Genomic DNA, 11978 nt, shown 5'->3' on the forward strand with positions numbered 1-11978 from the left:
GAGTTATCATGGACCTAAGTTGATTGGCTTGGAGATGCTTCACGGTCATGCCAAACTAGCTTGGAACTACTAAACACGGCATGAAGCAGGTCTTTGTAGTGTGAAACAATGGCATAAACCCCAATTTGTTAAGGAATTTGGCGTAGAACCACTTAATATGGACATAGAGTAGCTTCATGCATGCCAAAATTTCTTCAACTTGATCTTTGCTTGAAAGTTTACTCCAAGCTCATACTCATCTATAAAAACTAAACAAAAGGTTTTAAAATGACAAAAAAGCTTGAGTTTCCAAGCAAATAATCAATAATTAAGGGCCAAACAAGTGAGTTAAAAACTCACTTAGGGCCAAACAAGTGAATCAAAAATCAATTACCAACAATAAATCTCAGTGAATCTTAATTTGTCTCCATTATTTTTTAAACCACACCCAACATCATGATTCGACACATCGCATCCTCTTTTCTTTTACATTAGAAATTAGTGTAATCCTTTAAAATATATATATATATATATATATATATATGAATTCTCATAAAACATATTCATGCTATAAAATATAAATGCAAGTGTCTTTACTAGAGATTTCCATTATATATATATTACAGTGAGAAAAGTCATAATACTCATCATTAAAAAAAAAAAAAATACATAATTTGTAACTTTAAAAAAATCCTTTATTATAGACGATTGAAAGAAAGCAATGGACTTCTTACCTAGGGATTGGATGGATCGCAAAAATCACACAAGGATTTGAAGTGGTATTTACCTTGAGAGTAGTTCTATTTCAACAAACCAGACCGGTTCCCTTTTGCATATCAATTTGAAATATGGGAAGTGTAGAACATGGTTGTTCTCCGAAGAGAGAGATTTCCTAAACCTAAAACTTTAGGCAGTTCCTTTCAATATCTCCACCAAAACTCAGCAACCACTGCTATGTTAGTAATTCTCTTCAATTCATTAAGGTTTCATAGATACAAAATCTTCAATTTAGGAAGAAATTCTTCCACCGGTAATTCAACTGGTTTGTACATTTTCAAACAAGATCAAATATAACTCTACATTCAAATAAATACAACAATGTCGATGTAAGCAATTTCTTCACCCCTAGACATTCATGCATTGACAATGTTTCAGAAAATATATAAATATAAATACATATATATTTATATATATATATATATATATATTCACTTTTTGATCTCCTAAGCAGTCACAATTTTTTTTTTTTATCATATATGCTTTTTTTTTTTTTTAAAAAAAAACATTTGAACTATATACTAAGAAATGTTTAATTTTTTTCTTTTTTTTTGGGTCGATAACACATGTCTTTAAAAATCTTTTAATTTTTTATTTGAAAATGATTTCATATTATTTATTGGATAGAAAATTGATAATTGAGATTTTAAAAATAAGTATTTATATGAAAAAAAATGCAGAGATTATCGCATCAATTGTTGAAAATGAGTAGTTTTATAATTATTATATAAATTTTGAAAATATCATGAAAAAATACGCATATTAAAATGAAAATGACCCTCATAGAGATGATACTTTAATGGTTGTTTGATTTTTACATGACAAAAAAACTCTACTGTACTTGCTGGAATAATTGCAAAGATTGAAAAAAGAATAGAATGTATCAACTGTTAAGCAACAGGTTATACTTCATCGGATCTGTCGGTACATTATCCAAAATCATTGAAATATACATTTGAAGCAGAACCATTTAAAAACAAATTTGTAATTCTTGGTTTCAAAGGATACAATTACATTACACAAAAACTCCATATCATACCAAAATTTGATGAAAGGATTGTTTTGGTATATACATCACACCAGATGTGATAGGATGTATGTTTTCATGTTAATAACTTGTAGATATGCGTACCATATAAAATAATTATGTATATATATATATAATTTGGACCCAAATAAAACAGGTAAAAAGTAGAAGAGTATTAATTAACCTCTCATTCCCTTATCCATAGGGAATAAGAAAACAGTGAGTTTTATAAGTTTGTAATAAATTCATTAGAGATGTGACATGTTTTTCCTGGTGTTGTACCCTATTTATTCATCTTCATCAATTTGAAAAACAAAAGTGGCTATTCAAGCAAAACATAAAATAAAATACAAACAAAATATAAATTTTGAATGAGCTTCAAAGAACTATACTTATACACATAAATGTCCAACAACAACAACGTGATTATTCAAACACAGAAAAACAATCAATAGACCCAAGAAAAAGAAAAATAATAACATAAGGTGATTATTTAACTCAAAAAGATAATCAACAAAAACAAAAATTAAAAATTTGGGCCTAAAAGAATGACTACTCTTACGCCCACAGGCAACAAATTTCCAAAAAAAGCAAAGGAAGAATGATGGCAACAACCACAAAAGCAAGAACGATAGAAACACAAAAGAAAATTGGGCACCGTATATGTTTTCAGCCACTAAATAATGTGTAGTCTCCCATATTTTTTTCTTTTATTATGTATTTTGAAAAAATCTCACAGTTACAATGAAAATAGATGTACTGGCTGCAGCAAAAATCACTCTTTTTTTTTTTTTTATAATAGTTGTTAGATAGTAGTAAATAATAATTAGGAAAAACAAAAAGAAAAACTAATTATATTATGGTCCGACAATGTTAATGAAAGAATATACATTAATAATAAACTCAATTATGTCAAACACATGAACTAATAATAGAATGACAAATAAAATGGTAAGGAGGAAAGCCTACAAACTCGTGTCCTTTATTTTTCCCCTTTTTTTTTGGGTACCTTATTTTTCTTTTACAAAAGCTTGATTTTTTATTTCTTGATGAACTTGAAAATTAAAATTGACAAAGGTAACAATGGAGCTATTTAAAACTGCTGCAATTTTTCAGTCCATTTAATGTGCCAATCAACCTGTATCTGGCCTAGCTTGATTGGATTGAAAAAAAGAAAAGAAAAAACAAAAGTGGTCAAATTTTCAATTTTATGGTATTTATTTTCAATTAACCTGTATGAATTCTTGTTTTGCTATCTCAAAAATAAACCAAAAAAAAAAAAAAAGCCTCATTTTAAGAAATAATTTTTGATGGATGAATAAGTACCCTCGTTAGTCTTGAAGCAATAAATTACTATTTCAAGAAAAGTTTTAATGCAACATTGGAACTCTACATATTCTTTTTATCGTAGATTTGCCAACTTAATCTGATCGAGATATAACTTATTGCAATAAGAAATTTAATCTTAATTATTATTCAAAAAAAATACAATTAAAAAAGGAAACAAAATGTTACGTAATCAGTTTTGTTATACATGATATGTACAGCTCTATGTGATATATATTGTTATTTTTTAATATTTATCCTACTGTTGTAGCTTAGTAGGACTCTTTAGTTTGTACACCTGTATTTAACAGTGGTTTCACGTTAATAATAATATACTTTTCATTCTCTCTATTTTGTCTCTGTTTTCCTTATATGGTATCAGAGCATCTAAATTTTTTTTTTTTTTTCGATCCTTCCTAGTCCTTCTCATGGCTCTCTCTTCATCTTCTACATCAAATCCTACAGACTCAACACCCACTGTTGCTCCTTCTACTGTCTCTAATGAGCCATCTCTCTCAAGCCGTGTTCTTGTGGTTCTCAATGTGGCCACACAGGTCCCTCTTAAACTCACTGACACCACCTATTTTCCATGGCGTAAGCAGTTCGACGTGCTTCTCACAGGTTATGATCTCTATGGTTTCGTCAACGGCAATATTCCCTGTCCATCGCCGACTCTATCTGATCAATCTCCCAATCCTGATTATTCGTTTTGGATCCGCCAAGACTCTCTTCTACTTGGTACGTTGCTGGCTTCTCTATCTTCTGAGGTTCATCAGATTGTAGCCACCTCTGAAACATCTAAAGATGCATGGGATCGGCTTGCCTCTGCTTTTGCGAAACCATCCCGCTCTCGGCTGTTGCGAATCAGAGAAAGGCTTATTAAAGCCCAGGGTAATCGGTCGGTCTTGGAGTATCTTAATGATGTTAAAAGTGCAGCAGATGAACTCAGTCTCTTAGATCATCCGGTGAGTGAAGATGATCTTACTTTATATATTCTTAATGGTCTATCTACTGCATTTGAGAGCATTTCTGCAGCATTTCGTACAAGAGATTCCTCTATCAGTTTTGAAGAATTACGTGAGAAATTAACGGAGCATGACAATTATATGAAAAGGACAGACACACAGCCTCCAGACACCACGATTACTGCCCATGCTGCACAACGCATGCCTCCACCTGGCACTTTTGGCCCACGGTTTGGTGCACCCAGACCATACGGAGCCCCTCGTGCTTCTGTTGTTCCTCAACATCGTCCCGTCTCCAACTCCTCTCCCACCAATTACAAAGGTCGCTGTCAGCTATGTGCAACCCATGGACATTCTGCACGTTATTGTCCTCTATTCAAACATCAATGGACATTTACGCCTAAGCAGCAAGTCCCTCCTACTTTCAATCAATCTGCTCCTCATGCCTTTCATTCAACATCTGTTTTGCGTCCTACTCCTATCCCTCCACCTCAACCTTGGCTGTTGGACACGGGTGCTTCGCATCACATAGCTCAAGATTTTCAGACTTTATCTCTTCATTCTGACTATGATGGCACCGAAGAAATCTCTGTTGGTAATGGTAACAGATTGGGTATCACACACACGGGCTCTACCTCTTTATCCTCTCCCTCTAAACTTTTTTCACTCACTAATGTCTTATGTGTTCCTGCTATAACAAGAAATTTACTTTCTGTTTCTAAATTTTGCCAAACCAATAATACCTCTATTGAATTCTTTCCTACTCATTTTGTTGTGAAGGATCTCCGGACCGGTGCTCGTCTTCTCAAAGGACCACTTAGACATGGAGTTTATGAATGGCCGGGTCCCTCTTCTCCCTCTCATCCAACACATGCTGCCTATACAAGTGTCAAAACCAATCTTCAACAGTGGCATCAATGGCTTGGCCATCCTGCTCTCAAAACTCTCCGTCATATTATTCACAAGTATTCCCTACCTGTCTCCAATAATGCTAAATTTATTTGCTCTTCATGTTTTTGCAATAAATCTCATCGTCTCCCTTTTGGTGTGTCTTCCCTTTCTAGTTCAAAACCTTTACAATTAGTCTATTCTGATGTTTGGGGACCTTCTTCTGTTCCCTCTTTTGATGGTTTTAGATTTTATGTAATTTTTGTAGACCATTTTTCTAAGTACACATGGTTATTTCCTATTATGCATAAATCTGATGTGTCTTCAGTTTTTATTAAATTTAAAGCAATTGTAGAAAAATATTTTCAATTACCATTAATTTCCTTTTATTCAGATAATGGTGGAGAATTTATTAAACTAAAATCTTTTTTTGAAATCAATGGCATAAGTCACTTCTTAACCACACCACACACTCCACAACAAAATGGGTATGCAGAACGTAGGCATAGGCACATTCGTGAAACTGGCATGTCTTTACTATCTCAAGCTAATATTCCTACAGAATTTTGGTCATTTGCTTTTCAAACTGCCACTTATTTAATTAACAGATTAACTACACCAACATTGGGATATAAATCACCTTTTGAAATTCTTTTTCAAAAATCACCAAATTTTATTTCCATCAAGACATTTGGGTGTCTATGTTTTCCATGGCTCAAACCCTACACAAACTCCAAACTTGACCCTGCTCTCGTCCATGTGTTTATCTTGGCCCATTGTCTAATCAAAGTGGATACAAATGTTTGGATGTCATGACAAATAAACTTTATTCTTCTCGTCATGTGACCTTTGTAGAAAATGAATTTCCTTTTATGCAAAAAGTCAAAGCTAATAATTCATTCTTACCTACTCCCACTACTATTCAATCACATGTTCCCACCTCAACCCATACATTACTTCCATTTCATTCTCCACGTATCCCACCAAAATTAATATCCTCTTCACTACACAACTTTTCTCCTACCTCTTTTCCATCTTCTCTGACAGCCTCCACCTTCACCTGCTCTGTCTCCTGGCAGTCACAAAACATGTCCTCCAACCTTATCCGTGTCTTCATTTACTCCTCTCTCAAGTGATATACGGCGAGAAGACAACACTGCTTCCCAGGAATCTCTCCCAGCTTCCCCATCTGCTACGGTCCCCTCACCTCCAACAAATACCCGCATCCATACCATGCGCACAAGGTCATTAAATCAAATATTTAAGCCAAAATTACTACTTGATTTTTATGTTGCTTCTATTTCCAACAGCAGTGAGCCGAAGACAGCAAAACAGGCTTTGGCCATCCCAGCTTGGAGAGATGCCATGCACAGTGAATATCACACCTTGCTTAAGAACAATACTTGGACGCTTGTTCCACCTGCCTCTACTCAAAATCTAATTGGTTGTAAGTGGGTTTTTCGCACTAAGTGTAATCCTGATGGTTCTCTTCAGCAATACAAGGCCCGTCTCGTTGCTAAAGGTTTCCATCAACGGCCGGGCATCGATTATTTCGACACCTTCAGTCCTGTTGTAAAGCCCACTACAGTACGCACTGTCATCTGCCTTGCACTCTCCAATAATTAGGCAATACAGCAACTTGATGTTAATAACGCCTTCCTCAATGGCGTACTTCAAGAAGAAGTGTTCATGGTTCAACCCACTGGGTTTATTGATCCAACCAAGCCGAATCATGTTTGCCGGCTAAACAAAGCTATTTATGGCCTCAAACAGGCTCCCCGTGCGTGGTATACGGGCTTCAAGGAGTTTCTCATTAAGTTTGGTTTCAAAAATTCTTATGCAGATACCTCCCTATTTATTTATAGCAAACAAGGCCTCACTCTCTATTTACTTGTTTATGTTGATGACATAATCTTGACAGGCAACAACTCCACTCTTCTTTCTGATTTTATCAAGGCCTTGTCAAACAAGTTCTCTCTCAAAGATCTTGGGTCCTTGTATTACTTTCTTGGGATTCAGGTTCTTCCAACTGCTACCGGTGTACTCTTATCCCAACAAAAATATATCACGGATCTCTTGGATAGTATGAACATGCTTGACTCCAAACCATATTCGACTCCTATGGCTGCAAACACTGGCTTATCTGTTAATGATGGCAAGCCGCTTGATTCTCCAACTGAGTACCGGAGACTTATTGGCTCCTTACAATATTTGTTGATAACAAGGCCGGACATTGCATACTGTGTTAACAAACTCTCCCAGTTTATGCACTGTCCAACTCAAGTTCATTGGGCTTCCGCTAAATGTCTCCTTCGTTATCTCAATGGCACTCAATCTCATGGCTTAGCCCTTCACAAAAATTCTCCTCTGAATCTTCATGCTTTCTCTGACGCTGATTGGGCAGGTAACAAAGACGATTGCACGTCAACCACAGCCTATATAGTGTTTCTTGGCAAGAACCCGATTTCATGGTCATCAAAGAAGCAAAAGGCTGTTTCGAGATCGTCCACTGAAGCTGAGTATCGGGCAGTTGCTAACACTGCCTCTGAAATCTGCTGGATTGTCTCTCTTCTTCATGAACTTGGTGTCAAATCCAGCATTGTTCCCATAATCTATTGTGACAATTTAAGTGCTACCTATGTGTGTGCAAACCCCAAGCTTCACTCACGCATGAAACATATTCGTATAGACTTCCATTTTGTGCGTGATCAAGTTGCAGAAGGGAGTCTTCGTGTCTCACATGTTTCGAATAATGACCAGCTTGCCGATCTGCTCACAAAGCCTTTAAGCACAAGGCAATTTCAATCTCTTCGCTCCAAAATCTGTGTTCTTACAGGATCACATATTTTGCGGGGGATGTTACGTAATCAGTTTTGTTATACATGATATGTACAGCTCTATGTGATATATATTGTTATTTTTTAATATTTATCCTACTGTTGTAGCTTAGTAGGACTCTTTAGTTTGTACACCTGTATTTAACAGTGGTTTCACGTTAATAATAATATACTTTTCATTCTCTCTATTTTGTCTCTGTTTTCCTTATACAAAACAGATTAAAAATGTAGAAATGTCAAGAATTACTTTCTTCCATAACTATTTGATTTTTCACCTAAATAAAATAAATTAAAAAAAAAAAAAAGGAAGTCTCATTTAAAGGAATAACTTGTGATGGATGAATAAGCACCCATGGCTAGTCTTGAAGCAACATATTAGTGTTCAAGAAAAAGCTCATAAAGCAACGTTCGAACTTTCTCTCTCTCTCTCTCTCTCTATATATATATATATATATATATTATTTCTAGTCGTTGTAGATTCTCCAATTTAATCTGACCGAGATATACTCTTTAAAAAAAAAAAAAATTATTCTTAATTATTTTTCCAACTTAATGGTTTTATACAATGTGAAATTTGGATACTGGAATATGAGTTGAATGTTGCAAGAAAGAGTAATACCAATAACGTAACCAAGTGAGAATAAAGCACAAAGCTGGTGGAACATATATAATTTGGAGGTTAAAAACTACAAAAAAAAAAACAAAAGTTTTTGTTTGGAGAGCCTTGTCCTATGTGGCCAATTACTAGCTAAAATGAAGATCGTGGAAAAAGGAATATGTATAGCTAAGGTGCAAGACGATACTGAGGTTGGAAACCACCATATCCTCTAAATGTTGATGGTGTTGTATCTGAATTGAATTAAAAGGTTGGCGCATTGGTCAATGAATAGGATATCCTACCCTTTATCCTTGCTCATATTTCATCTATGTAATAAATTTATTCTATTTTTATCATGTTATTATTCAAAATAAAAAATACAATAAAAAAGGTGAAAAAATTTAATTAAAAAAAAAAAAGAGTATAAATGTCAAGAATTACTTTCTTCCATAGCTATTGATTCTTTCGTCACCCAAAATAAATAAATAAATTAATAAAAACAAACGAACAATGGTTCTCATTTTAAGAAATAACCTAATACATAACAAAATAAGAAATGAACAGTAACAACGATTATTAAAAGATTAACAGCCAACTGAAGTAGAACGACTTCGTAGGCCAGCTGCACACATGGCCACTAAAAATATTTCAATTCCATCATCTAGTCATGTTGGTTATGAATTAATCCTCTGCTTTTATGATTGTGCATATCCTACAACTTAATACTTATGGACATGGTCCGTCAGCTTCGCCTTATACTAGGTTTTACTTTGTGCTTCCTGGCCATTCCTCTAACCTCTTCTGCACCTATTGGTTTCAATGACACTAGTAGCCAAGCCTACAAAGTGCTGCAATCTCCACATTCTTTTGGTTAAAAAAGTTAGTGTTCAATTTAAAATAAAAACCGAGCCTATTAGTCAAGTTTTTATATGATTGGACATTAAATACTAGGGGAAAAGACATAAAAAAGGGGAGAAACAAAAACATAATGCCCATGAGAAAAATAATGAAAAATAATGGTGAATAATAAAGCTCTACATATCGTCCGTAGCTACTCCATATGCCAAGTCAAACTCAGTCAAACTGCACTTCCTAATCTATTCACACAATAGATATAGTTTTAGCTTTGTTTTTTTTCCATTTTTTGTATCTTCAACTACATCTTTTAACATGTTATATTGAATCATATTTGTGTCATATTATATCATATTCATAAAAAATTTAGTTAACCTAAATCCGAACATATTTGATCAATTATTGTATAATCCAGCATCCAACTCATTAACTCATTAAAAATATATACAAATTTAAAAATTTAAATTTAACTTACCTTTCAAATAATAAAATAATATTTTTTAAGAAAAACTTTATTTGTTTTTATATTTTTTAAAAATTAAACTAAAAAAGAACAAATGAACATATATTAAACAATAAATTAGATAATTTTAATATTATAAAATTTATATAATTATAAAAAAAAATTTAATAGATCTAATAAATTTATTATGTATTATCGTATTTTATCCGATATAGTTTTAAAATCAATCATGGCTAATTTAATTGTTGGGCCTTGTGGTAGAAAAATTGAAATTCAATCTAAATGCACTTTGTTGCTTTACTGCGTGAGTTATCCCATATCATGCATTTTGTCCTCCAAACTTTGCAAATTCCTTTTCTTTTTTTTTTCTTTTTTTTGGGTAATATTGCAAATTTCTACTTCCTATGTTGATTTTCGTGATAATAAATTTGGCCTTTCCGATCTTGTTATTATGCCCTATTAAAAGATTTTCAAGTATTACACCTTGTAAGTCTTGTTCTTTATCCATTCTGATGTCTACTTAGAAACTTGTTTTTTGAATATTGAAGTCCAACCAAAAGAATTTATTCTCGTTTGTCTGTTAGAAGTTAATCTTTACGAAAGGATAGAAGTAGGGGTGGGCATGGATTGGGTTGGTTCGGTTTTAGACCGAAATACAACCCAATTCATACATATCGGTTTTTCTAATTTACAATCCAAACCAAACCATTAAAATATTAAATCCAAACCAAACCAAACCATTTATGATCGGTTTGGTTTGGATTGGTTGATCGGTTTGAAACTTACTAATTTATAAATATATAATACAAATAAAAAATTTTTCAAATTTAAAATATAAATAATAAATTATAATTATTCAAGCATAAAATACAATTAAAATAATACAACATAGTCTAAAATGGAAAATAAAGAAGAAAATATAGCAAATGATACACATCATGCACTTATTAAATAACAAACATTAATGTCATCATCTCACTCCTATAAAATCAAATTAAAATTGTTAGAACAAATAATGCAAAATAATACATTAGTCAAAATTCATTCACTCAAGAATCAATGCATAATTCCTTTTTTTTTCTTAACCTTAAAACTTTGGTAAATTATAAATCAATCAACGTTGACAGGTTCACTAATTTTAGTTGATTTTGTAAGCTCTACAAATATCAAAATAATAAAATTAGTAATAAATTATATTTAAACATTTATATATATATATAAGTAACAATTGGATACAATATATGTAGATATATATATATATATGATGGGGATGTAAAATATATATATATATATATATATATTATGGTGATGGTGATGGACTGGTGGTGGGCGGCAACAAAGGTAAATGTTTAGTTTAGGGTTACAACTTATAATTTGATTTGAGATTTGGGATATGGGGATGTAAAAGAAAAAAAAAAAAATATATATATATATATATATTAAAAATCAATATATAAAAATGGAAAAAAAATTAAAAATTAATATATGAAAATGAAAAAAATACTCTAAAATTAACATATAAAAATGAAAAAAATAAAAAATATATAATTTTTTAGTTATATAATATATTATTTGGATTGGATTGGATTGGATTGGATTGGATTTATATTTCCAATCCATAACCAATCCAATCCATACAAGTTATAATATTTTGAACCCAATCCAATTGATATAAAAATCCAATCCAAACCGTTAAAAATGGATTGGATTGGGCGGGTTGAACGGATTGGATTTTGCCCACCCCTAGATAGAAGGAAACATAAAATAAAAGATAAAAAATAGATAAAACAAAAAAAGGTCCCACCGAGATTTGAACTCGGGTTACTGGATTCAGAGTCCAATGTCCTGACCACTAGACCATGGGACCTTGTTGGTAGTCTGCTTCTTTCATTTTTTATATACTATTCTTCTTCTCTACCCATCTATTCCAGCACATTGTTTTATCTTTTTGCAAAATATTTGAGTTTGTGTTTTTTATTTTTTTTTCCTGATTTGAGCGGCTATTTGAGATAGGATGAACGCATAGAAGCAAAATCAAAATAGAAACATGGAGCTTACACGTAGCAGGTTGAAGATAGAAATTAAAATAGTTCACAAATCACATTATTACCAGGTGTCAGCTCTCTTAAATTTTATTGGTCAGTTTCGCTTCACTTCTGAAGCACAGTTGCCCAATGACAACACTAGCTTCTTCTGTATGAAATTTTGTTAAGACCCAAAAAAAAAAATTTTAAAAATAAAAAACCTATGCATCACAATTCTT

General features: G+C 32.6%; 1 non-coding gene across 1 annotated transcript; it reads right to left on the reverse strand.

Annotated features, from left to right (window-relative positions):
• Positions 1–11510: 11510 nt before the first annotated feature.
• Positions 11511–11582, reverse strand: TRNAQ-CUG (transfer RNA glutamine (anticodon CUG)). The gene has a single exon. It is a non-coding gene; the product is annotated as a tRNA-Gln (tRNA).
• Between the last annotated feature and the right edge of the window lie 396 nt (positions 11583–11978).

The sequence above is a fragment of the Ziziphus jujuba genome, chromosome 1 (assembly GCF_031755915.1).
Source record: "Ziziphus jujuba cultivar Dongzao chromosome 1, ASM3175591v1".
Taxonomy (NCBI): domain Eukaryota; kingdom Viridiplantae; phylum Streptophyta; class Magnoliopsida; order Rosales; family Rhamnaceae; genus Ziziphus; species Ziziphus jujuba.